This window comes from Oryzias latipes, chromosome 2, assembly GCF_053564925.1.
Source record: "Oryzias latipes strain Hd-rR chromosome 2, Olatipes_Hd-rR_3.1".
Lineage (NCBI taxonomy): Eukaryota > Metazoa > Chordata > Actinopteri > Beloniformes > Adrianichthyidae > Oryzias > Oryzias latipes.
The window spans coordinates 1,586,655-1,598,896 of NC_136238.1; the positions used below are offsets into that span (position 1 = coordinate 1,586,655).

Consider the following 12,242-nt stretch of genomic DNA (forward strand, 5'->3'; position numbering starts at 1 on the left):
TGTGCTTCCCCTCCTCGTGTATTTATAGCCTGTGTTTCCATTTGTCTTGTGCCTGTTTGTCACGTGCTATCACCTGTCAAAGCTAGCTCTCTCTTGTGTCCAAGAATTAAAAACCTTTTCAAGCTCTGCATCTGAGTCCAGTCCTGTGTCTGCCTGTCACCTGCGCATGCCCTTCATCATCTTCAACTCCCAAGCAAACATCCCTGGATGAAGAAGTGGTTGTCCGAAGGCCCAGAAGGAGATCTGATGAGACCCGGAAGGTCTCTCCACCCTGAGTCTCTCCAGCAGCTTCTCTGGTCTGGTTGCTCCTTCCGCAGTGATCACAGCACTAGAGAGTCAGACTCCACCAGACTTGGGCTCCCCCGTCAATTTCCCCCGCTTTCCGGAGAGACGCCACGGAGATCCCAAAGGAGAACAGACGCATCGCAGCATACAGCAACCCGGTTCGGGCCCTCGAGGATCACCGCTAAAGCATCAGGATCAGACTCTGCGGCTGGATCTCCCCGCGTCCTCGTGGGCTCCAGCATCTTCCTCCCGCAGTCGGATCCTGAAGGAAGCCGTCCGCTTCCACTTCAGCAAGGCTCGGGCCCTAACCACCGGCCGGCTGTTTTTATCTCGGGACCCCTCCCCTCCCTCTACCGCGGCCAGGGCCGCTTCAGCGGGCTGCTGAGTCTGAGCTCCTGGCTGCAGTCTGCTTCCAGTAGGAACAGATTTGTTTTTGACAGTTTTAATCTTGTCTGGAACAGAACCTCATTTTATAAAACTGATGGGATCCACCCCAGTCCACTGGGCAGCAATGTTTTAGCTGCCAACATCAGACACTCTGTCCAGACTTCACCGGCCCCCATCATGCCCACACCAGTCCAAACCTCCTCCTCATCTGTCCAGACATCGAGCTGTGGAAGTGACTGACAGTATTTGGTACCCCCCCCACACACACACACACAAACACGCACACACAAACACACACACACTTCCCAACAAACAACTGCTTCAACTATCAACAGTGCTTCCTTGCCATGACCTGACCAGTCTATCCCATTAAGACTATTATCACAGACAGGTCTTCTATGAAGGGACGTGCAGGGAGGAAAGCAAACATTAACTGACTTCATTCACTAAAGGAAGCACCAAAACCTGAGGAAGCAGCTTCCACAACCACTCCTCCTTTAACATGGCACTTTTGAATATTCGATCGTTGTCTAACAAAACTTTTATCATAAATGATTTTATCCAAGATTATAATATTGATGGTCTCTTTTTAACTGAAACATGGCTGAGCACGGATGCATCTACTGTTCTCACAGAGCCCTCTCCACCCAATTTTAGCTTTGTTTTTTCAACCAGGGAGGGCAAAAAGGGTGGGGGTACTGCATCTATAATGTCCAACTCCTTTGCAGTAAAGCAGATTTCATTAGATGAGAACCCCAGCTTTGAACATCATGCCTTTGTTTTTAACAGACCTCCAATTTTATGCATCACAGTATACAGACCACCCAAACCAAGCTCTACTTTTATTGAGGAGTTTTCTGAGTTCTAAGCATCTGTCCACACTTCCTTTAACATGATTTTAATAACAGGTGATTTTACCTGCATGTAGACAGGAAGTTGGACTATTGCACCACTCAGTTCTTGGACTTGCTCTCCTCTCTTGATTTGAAACATGTCATGCAGCGACTCACCAAAGGGGGCGCACTCTTGACCTCATCATCAGTCATGGTTTACCTACCAGTGTGTCCACTGTTGTAGATCTGGCTGTATCTGACCATTACTGTGTGCTTTTTAACATTAGTGGTTTTATAAAGCAGGAGACCTCTTTGAGAACGGTGAAGAAATGCTACTTGACTCCTGAAGTGATCAAAAAGTTTATTACATCTGTTCGCTCCCACTCCCCACCTGTCTTACCAGCCCCCTGTGATCTACTTGTTGAAAGTTTTAACAGTAAATTAAAAACCAGTCTCGACTCTGTCTTAAAAAGATAAGAATCAAACCCACACCCCCCTGGAGAACTGAGGAAATTAAACAATTGAAGAGATGTTTTAGATCTGCCGAAAGACTTTGGAGAAAACACAAACTTGAAATAAACTATCAACTATACCAAAACCAATTAAAACTACATAATCAAACAGTAAAACAGACCAGAAATTCCTACTTTGCGAACATCATTTCTGTTAATAAAAATAACCCTGTAACGCTCTTGCTTGCTGGTCTCCCAAAAACCAACATTAGGAACCTTCAGCTTCTCCAAAATTCTGCTGCACGAGTTCTTACAAAGACCAGGAGGCAGGCTCACATCACCCCATTTTAAAATCCCTGCATTTTAAATGTCTTAACGGTCTTGCACCTTCTCATTTATCCAATCTTTTAGTAAAGTATGAACCCTCGCGGACCCTGAGATCCTCTGTCTCTTGTCTGTTAACCATTCCGACTTTAAAAACTAAAACATACAGAGAAGCATCTTTTCAGCACTATAGCCCCCGTTTATGGAACAGTCTGCCAGAGGACCTGAGAGCCACAGAGAGTTTTTAAAAAAAGGCCAAAGACCCATCTATTTAACCTGGCTTTTAACTGATGTTTTACTACTTTTATTTATTTAATTAGTTATTCATTTAGTTATGTGTTTATTTATCCATTTTATGATGTTTTGTGAACTTAAACTTGATTTTTGACGCATTATTTTAATTTACCTCATTTCAATGTTGTATTGTTTTTATCAATATGTTTACTGTTTGATTCTCTTTTTTATTTTTTATTTTTTTATTTATTTTCCAGTGCTTCCTCAGTCGGGACCCCCCCTCTGGGTCGGCTGCTGTTCAGCCGCTGGCTCTGGATGGGAACCTGCATCACCACTTAGCTGAGGTGGAGCGGTCCTCGCCTGTGATGCTGCATTTGGCTGGTCATTTTCACAGAGAGGGAGGTTCCAGTTATCAGCGTTTCCAATATCTTGTTTTGGTGCTCAGCCTGTTTCTCATTGTCTTTCCCCATCAGTTAGGGAGTCAGAAGTTGACTCGTATTTCAATGCATTTCAAAGGATTGCTAGTGCACTAGACTGGCCAAAAGACATGTGACCTATTTTGCTCCATTGCAAATTGGTTGGAAAGGCCCAAGAAGTTGTGTCTGCTTTGTCTTTACAGGAAAGCTTGGATTACAGTGTCCTCAAAGAAGCTATACTACGTGCATATGAACTGGTGCTTGAGAAATACAGGCAGAGGTATAGGAACCATAAAAAGTCCAATGAGCAGACTTTTGTGGAGTTCGCACGTGAAAAGGGGAATCTCTTTGACAAGTGGTGTGCTTCAAGCAACGTCAAAGATGACTTTGAAGCACTCCGTCAACTGGTCTTGCTAGAAGACTTCAAGAGAGCTTTGCCAGAAAAGTTTGTGGTGTTCTTAAATGAACAAAAAGTGTCTTCTCTGTCTAAAGCAGCTGTACTAGCTGACGAGTTTGTGTTTACACACAAAAATGTATTTGGGGCACTTCCCTCTCAAAGCAACTCTGATCCTCCATTAACTCGGATAGCCCACTCAGATAAACCAAAGCCACCATTGTCACCCCCTCGCTCATGTTTTTACTGCCACAAAAGGGGACATCTTACTGCCAACTGCCATGCCCTGAAGAAGAAATCAGCCTCTTCTAGCCAACCAAAGGGAATGGGATTGATGCAGGCTACACGTCAGCAGGAGGGTATCAACGTGGACCCTGTTTCAAGCCATTTGTCTCGACTGGTGTTGTGTCTCTTACTGAGGACACGGCTGTCCGCTCTTCTATAAGAATCTTGAGAGACACCGGAAGGTCACAGTCTATAGTCCGTGACGGTATTCTGCCCTTAACAGAGGCATCATCATGTGTTTCTTCTGTAATGATTCAGGGTATTGGAGCGAACCTGGTTTCTGCTCCCTTACACACGATCTACCTGAAGTCACCACTTGTAACCGGAATGGTTAAAGTTGCAGTTCTTCCAGCTCTGCCTATCGATGGCGTTGACCTCATTTTAGGTAACAATTTGGCTGAGGCGAAAGTCATCCCAGTCCCTGAGTTACTCGACAGCCCTAACATGGATGATGTGCCAGATAAGTTGATGGATGTTGTTCTTTTTCCACATGTGTTGTGACCAGGGCCCATTCCAAGAAGGGGGAAATTGACCTGTCTGACTCATTTTTGCCACAGATAAGATGTCTGACGGAGAAGACTGCACAAAGGAAGTGAAACAAGTTGTGTCTCCTCTCACCAGCATTGCTGATCCGAATCCTGCTAGTCGTAAAGACTTTATCATGGCTCAAAGAAATGACTTAACCCTTTCTAGGTGTTTGTCTTCTGTTGCCTTGAAGGAGGAGGCTAAGAGAAAAAGAACTGCTTACTTCCTTGACAATAATCTGCTGATGCGACGATGGTCAGATGGGCTAGAAACCGGAGGCGGAGATGTGTATCAGGTTGTGGTGCCCACAGATTACCGTAACAAGGTTCTGTCCTTGGCCCATGACCACCCCTGGTCCCCATGACCACACTTGGGTGTTAACAAGACCTATAACAGAATCCTGAGGCATTTCTTTTGGCCTGGCCTCAAGGCAGATGTTGTGAGGTTTTGTAGAACATGTCATGAATGTCAGGTGGCAGGTAAACAAAATCAGGTGATACGGCCTGCTCCACTCCATCCCATCCCTGCAATAGGAGAGCCATTCAAAAGGATCATAATAGATTGTGTGGGGCCATTGCCAAAAACAAAGATGGGGAACCAATTCCTATTAACCATAATGTGTGCTGCTACTAGGTTTCCTGAGGCTATCCCTTTGAGAAAGATTACAGCCCCAGTAATCACCAAAGCTTTGGTGAAATTTTTTACAGTGTTTTTTCTCCCAACAGAAATCCAATCTGATCAGGGAACGAACTTTAAATCAAGACCCTTTGCCCGAGCATTAGAGTGTCTTGGGATCAAACATGTGACTTCCAGCCCATATCAACCTGAGAATCAGGGAGCTCTGGAGCGCTTTCATCAGACTCTTAAAGCTATGTTACGGAAGCACTGTTATGACTCAGAGAAGACCTGGGATGAAAGTATTCCCTTTGTTTTGTTTGCTGCTTGTGCTGCATCGCCACCTAAAGACAACGACTATTTGATGATTGACCCTGGAACTCAGGGTATAAAGTTGTGTAATAGTGGCATAATGTCTAACTGGCCTTTCCACCTAGCTCACCTATCAGAAAGTCAGTTTAGAGATTTAGAGGCATTGATTAGGGACTTTCAATGTCTTTTTGGTGATGTACCCTCTCAGACAACATATATTGAACACGACATTGTTCTTACCAGTGCTTCTCCTATCAAGCAGAACGCATATCGCATAAACCCGGTAAAGAGAAACCTGATGAGAAAAGAGGTGGAGTACCTCTTGCAACATGGTTTAGCCATTCCAAGTACCAGTCCTTGGAGTTCCCCTTGTTTTTTGGAGGTTAAAAAAAATGGAAGCCCTCCGTTCTGTACCGATTATCGTAAAGTGAATGCGATTACAGTACCAGATGCCCATCCATTACCACTTATTGATGACTGCATAGATGAGATTGGTCCTGCCAAATTTGTGACCAAGCTGGATATTCTAAAAGGTTATTGGCAGGTTCCTCTGACTAAGCGTGCTTCTGAGATTTCAGCTTTTGTTACACCTGACTACTTTCTCCAGTATACAGTCATGCCTTTCGGGATGTGCAACGCACCTACAACCTTCCAAAGGCTGGTGAGTAAGGTACTGGGGGATGTTAGAAATTGTGGTGGAATGTGAAAAGAAGGAGGAGGAGCGCCCAGCCACCCCCACACCCAGACCCCCGCCGCAGCAGCAGCGGCAGCCGGAATTCCCCCAACGCCACACGGGAACAGGCAGGGAACAACCGCCCCCCGGGCGACCAAGACCGCCACCCAGGCCAGGGCCAGCAGGACCGCAACGAAGCCCCCAGAGCCAGAGAGCCCCAGCCCAGCCAGGAAAGCAGCCCCCCCGCCGCGCCGGAAGAGCCCAACGCAGGGCCCCACCGGAGAAGGACGCCCACAGCCCCAGACGAGCACCCCACCACCACCCAGGAGTTCCGGGCATCCCCCCGCCCCAACCCCAGGTACGAGCCAGGACCCCCCAAGGGAGACCCGCTCCGCACTCCAGGCAGCCACCCACCCGGCCCACGGTTGGTCCAGGTAGGACCAAGGCGGGGGCCCGCCGCCCCCGCCCAGGAGGGGGGAACCCCGGGGAAAAAAGGGTGGCCCACAAGGGGTTTTATAATTATGGCCCGACCAGGCTCGGCCATGTTGGAAGTTTGGCGGGGCCCAGCGCTCAGGGGCAAGGACCAGGACCCACCCCCCAGGGACACGAACACCCCCGGCTCAGGTGTAATATGAACCCTCCCACCGTGCGGAGAGAGCACCGCCGGGCCCAGGGAGCCGGCACCCAAGGGACACGGCCGCCATCGCCAAGGGGCCCGCACCCCCCCACCAGGGAAGGGGTAGGGGACAGATGGACCCAGGTCCCACCTTCCTTGTAAAATGTGTGTGCGTGTATGTGTGTTTGAGAGGGTGTTTGTGTGCATGTGTGTGTGTTTATGTTGGAATGTATATATTGAAGGGGGAGGGGTGTGTGTACTAAGAGGGGTGCAGTTAAAATTGGTGAGTAGGGCACTAAGGGGAAATCTCCTGATTACTCACAGTGATGTCCCCTCACCCTCCCCACCAAGGGGCCCTAAATGTCTAAGGTGCGGTTAAAATTGGCGGGTAGGGTGCCAGGAGGACATCTGCTGCTTGCTTGCAGTGATGTCCAAGCACCCCCCCTACCAAGGACCCTACATGTCTAAGGTGCAAATAAAACCGAAAGAGGGGGGGCCCACTCCATACGGCAACCATAGGAGGGGGGCCACTGCCAAGTAGCCCCCCCCCAAGGCGCATCGCAGGCTAGACCCCCCACCCCCTCACCCTAATATGAGGTTATATGAGGAAGGGGGTAAGTTGGGGACAGCTGGTAGACTGTCCCCCGGTGGTCAAACAGCCGTCCCCCAGTCCCCCCCTAGCAGAGGGGCCAGGGCCACCCAGCCCAGGGGCCCCACCCCCGGAGGCGCCGACACCCCAGGCCCGGCACCACCCACCCCACACGGAGAGAGAGGAACCAGAAAGCGTCGCCCCCCCCGGAGCAAGCCCAGGCCCCCACCCTCAGACGCCCGCCCTAGAGGAGCTCTGGTCAGGCCTCGACGGGACCGAGGAGGCCAACCGGCCGAGGCAACCACTGATTGCCTCAGCGGAGACCCGGACCCGCTAGCCCCCCCGACCCGTACCAATAATGGCCCCCCCCTCCCCCCCAGAACGCCCCCCCCTCAGGACAGGGCCGACAAGCCCCCCACCCCACCCCACCCCAGACCCCGCAGCCGAAGCGGGTGACACCCAGAGCGACCGGGGGCCCCGAGAGGGTTGTCCCGTCCCGTCCCAGAGCCAGGGAAGGGCCGATCCCAGCCCCAGGTGCAGATGGGCAGCCCACCCGGCGCCGCTGGGCCCCCCCTCCCCCCCCGAGCAGGGCCCCCCGCCAACCCCCCCCCAGCACAGGCAAAGGGACCACCCCCCCAAGCCAAGCCAGACCACCACCCCACCCCCCCACCACGCACCCCCACACCCAAGCCCAGAGGACCGCGCAGCGCCCCAACCCGCCCCACCCAGGCACCGGACCCGACCCCCCGACCAACAGAGCCCCCCACCGCCCCCGCCAGGCACCGGAAGCCCCGACCCCCACCCCAAACCACGGCAGAAGGGCAAGGAGCAGCGACGACCAAGCCCCCCACCCCCTAAGTCATGGAGTCAACCACAGAGGTTGAGACCAGAGAGACTGAATTCTTTCAAAGTTACTTGAGCTTTGGGCTGACATCTTTTCCAAGCTGATATGATCAAACAGCAGATTTCTGTGTTGACTTATGTTTATATTTTTCTTGTTTTTCCAATTTATTAAAATAGTTTTTTTGGCAATACAAAGAGTTATGAAAATGATAGATGCTAATCCTCCTTCTACATCGATGGCACTCATGTCACACAGCACACAAAGTGACGGTGAAGCCGTGATTGAAACCTTAAGCCAGACTGATAGATCGGCACATACCTGCTGCCAGAGAGCCTGGACAGGAGTGCAGAACCACAGTGCGTGCATGTAGCTGTCGGGTAGATTATTATCACAGTGCTGACAAATGTCTGAGTTACTGAGACCCATCTTGAACATCCTCTGTCCAGTGTAGTAAATTCTGTGTAGAGTTTTGAGATGGATTAGCTGCAGATTTGGACTTTTTGTCAGTTTAAAGGTGTTTAGACAGAGTTCTGACCAGAAGCTTTCATCAGTGCTGATGCTCAAATCTGCATCCCATTTTTTTGTTGGAAGGGCAATATTGTTATCTAAATCAGTGTTTTTCAACCATTTTTGAGCCACGGCACACTTTAACCCTGACAAAAATCCCGCGGCACACCAGCATCCAAAAAAAAATAAAAAAAGCAGAAATTCATGGTCTGTATTGATCGACCCCCCCCCCCCCGCGCGCAATCTCACGTGGATTTTTGTGATAATTGTGGCAGAAAAAGCAGGAAGTTGCGGCTGTTTTTTTCTAAGAGATGAACGTCTAAAGACGAGCTTTAGCTGGTATTTTTGTTAGAGCGAGCGACTTTATCAGCAGAATTAAGAACAAGGAAGTGAAGACTTTAACCACTTCTGATTGGTCAGACTGATGACATGTGATTAAGCCTTCAAGAATGATTGGCGGAGACAGTTAAAGGGGCGGGACTTTTCCTTACACAGTTATAGCTGCAGCTAAAGGCCCGTACACACCGGGACGAATATTCGCCAGGCGTTATTCGCCAGCGTTTTTCGCCACGTCTTTTGTGTTCACACCCAGGCGATTTTCGCTGACGATGAGCCGAGCGAACATGCAATTTCCTTCCCTGACATTAGATGGCGCTTAATGTAAACAGAAATACTCCTGTACACAAGGTGGCGCTGCGCAACTATGATTCTTAAAGTCGCTTTTCACTCAGAAGAAGAGAGCAAGTATTTACGCGCTTGTCAGAATCATACAAAGAAAACATGAATATTTCAAGCATCAGTAGCTCCAACTGGTACTTGGTAAGGGGATATTTTAGAATGTCCGTCATTATTTCTTCGCGGCAGTGTAGACGCTACTTGGCGTCTAACTTCTTCGCTGGTATGTGTGCTCAGCAAGGCAGTTTTGTGTTTGAGCGCCCCCAAGTTGTGTTTTACTGTAACTTCAGAAGCTCCAGACACGTGTGCAAAAGCGCCATTCTCATTGGTCGAATAGATTTCGACGCGACGCGTTGAAAAAAAAAAACGAACCCGAGGCGTTTTTTTTTTTTTACGCTTTGGCGCTTGGCGTTTTTTCGCCTCGGTGTGCACACTCACATTGGTGCCCTTTGTTTAGTCACGAGGAGTTAAACGTCGCCGAAAATCGCCGGCGAAATTCGTCCCGGTGTGAACAGGCCTTAAATCGTGGGTGATTTTTATCACGGTACCGCGATCAAAATGTTGTTATCAAAATGTCTTTAATAGAATTAAATAAACACAAAGAAAAAGTAATTTTAAGATATTTTATATTCTTAACTACTCAGTGTTTTATCAGGGCCTGTTTGGATGAACAAAGAGCTGAAATACTGGAGATGGAAAATGTTTTTAGATCAGTGAATGAGGGCAATTTCTCCACGGCGCACTTGACCATCTCCCACGGCACACTGGTTGAAAAACACTGATCTAAATTACATAAAAGTTTGTATATTTTGGAGAGAGTTCTATTCATTGAAAAATTAATCAGAGTGGTAACTACACCTGGTAGCTTTAAATCGTCGTCTTTAAATTTATACTTTTTAGTAATACTTGATTGTGCTGTAGGTCAGACAGAGGAGTTCAAGGTGGAGGTGGGACTACACCAAGGATCAGCTTTGAGTCCTTTTTTGTTTGCTATGCTGATGGACAGGCTGACAGACGATATAAGACTGGAATCTCCCTGGACAATGATGTTTGCGGATGACATTGTAATTTGCAGTGAGAGTAGAGAGCAGGTGGAGGAACAGCTAGAGAGGTGGAGGTTTGCTCTGGAAAGAAGAGGCATGAAGGTCAGTCGTAGCAAGACAGAATACATGTGTCTGAACGAGAGGGATCAAGGTAGAAGCGTTAGGTTACAGGGGGCTGAGGTGAAGAAGGTGCAGGAGTTTAAGTACTTGGGGTCAACAGTTCAGTGTGATGGGGAGTGTGGAAAAGAGGTGAAGAGGCGAGTGCAGGCAGGTTGGAGCGGTTGGAGGAAAGTGTCAGGAGTGTTGTGTGACAGAAGAGTGTCAGCAAGACTCAAAGGAAAGGTGTACAAGACAGTGGTGAGACCAGCTCTGCTCTATGGGTTAGAGACGGTAGCAGTGAGACAGAGACAAGAGGCTGAGATGGAGGTAGCGGAGATGAAGATGTTGAGGTTCTCCTTAGGAGTGACCAGGTTAGACAGGATAAGGAACGAGTACATCAGAGGGACGGCTCATGTTGCCTGTGTTAGCGACAAAGTCAGAGAAGCCAGACTGAGATGGTTTGGACATGTTCAGAGGAGGGATAGTGGATATATTGGTAGAAGGATGTTGGAGATGGAGCTGGCTGGCAGGAGGGCAAGAGGACGGCCAAAGAGGAGATATATGGATGTCTTAACAGAGGACATGAAGTTGGCTAACGTTAGGGTAGAAGATGTTCATGATAGAGTGAGGTGGAAAAGGATGATTCGCTGTGGCGACCCCTGATGGGAAAAGCCGAAAGAGAAAGAAGAAGTAATACTTGATTTAAGTTGCTGATATTCCAAGAAGTTATTTATTCCATATTTGTCTTGAAGTTCCTGGGGAGTTATGAATCTTCTATCAGTAATTACATGCTCTAGTTGTTTTATGCCCCCTGCTTGCCAAGCTGGGAAGTGAATCATTTTTTTGTTAATAAGGATGTCCGGGTTGTTCCAGATGGGTGTCATTTTGCACGGTTGAATTGATGATTTTGATATTTTGAGAAATTCCCACCAGGCTGTTAAAGTGGCATTTATATTAATGCTTTTGAAACAATCCTGTTTTTTAACTGTTTGGCTAATAAATGGTAGCTGTGACATGTGACCTGTGCTGCAATCCTGTCTTGTCTGCTCCCAACTCTTCCAGGCCTTTCAAGCTTGAAGTGGATACTAGTTCTGTGGGAGCGGGTGCGGTTCTTTTGCAAGAAGATGAGGACAACATTGACCATCCAGTTGCATACTTCTCCCGCAAGTTTAACAAACACCAACTACAGTATTCGACAATAGAAAAGGAGACACTTGCACTGTTGATAGCCCTGCAACACTTCGAAGTGTATTTAGGCTCTAGTTGTGTACCGATAAAGGTGTTTACAGACCACAACCCTTTAGTCTTTCTCTCCTAAATGTACAACACCAACCAGCGTCTTATGAGGTGGTCCCTAATTTGTCAAGACTACAACTTGGACATACAACATAAGAAGGGCTCCGAAAATGTGATGGCTGATGCTCTGTCCAGAGCAATCCTGGAATGAGAATTTTTCTTTCTTTATTTATTTTTTTCTTGCATTGTACCAGAAGTGTTTGGTCGTGTATGGGTGGGGGTATTACATGCAGGGTTTTTTTTCATTGACTTTCTTTTGTTTCCTTCCTCTGCATGTACTTCATGATATGAGTGAAGACACCTGGTGGAGATCTGACGAGCTGTGCAATCAGGACCCAGAGCCAGCCACCAGGCCTGCACATAAGCTCCTGGGAATCACTTGAGGGGAGAGCTCTTTCGGGATCACAACCAGATGAATGTTTTGAGTGCTTTGTGTTGGAGATTGTGGGAGGTTTGTGGACAGGGTACCCTGTACACCTCACGTAGCTTGCTTTCTGTTAGACACACTAGGTGAGTTGGTTGGTGCCACCCCTTGTATGTTTTATCACCACGTTCTAGATAAGACAGTGAGACTTTTGTTTTCTTGTTTTTGTTTTAGAGCTTTGATAGCCAGGCTGGGTTTTGTTCTATTTATTTCATTCCTTGGCCCAACCTTAGTCCCTACCTCCCCTCCTTCATGTTCAATAAAACCCTTAAAAGTCCTACATTGTGTGTGTTTATGTTGCGTACACCCTAGCCCTAGACTTGTAAGTTTGTGGACGTAACAAAACATCAAAGTCAAACATCCTTGGTTCTTCATAAATCCTGGTTCCTCATACATTCTTGGTTTGACCTTTGG

General features: G+C 48.1%; 1 protein-coding gene across 4 annotated transcripts in view; it reads right to left on the reverse strand.

Moving 5' to 3' along the window:
- olgc3 (membrane guanylyl cyclase) overlaps positions 1–12,242 on the reverse strand; it is a 138,411-nt gene that overhangs the window by 66,813 nt on the left and 59,356 nt on the right.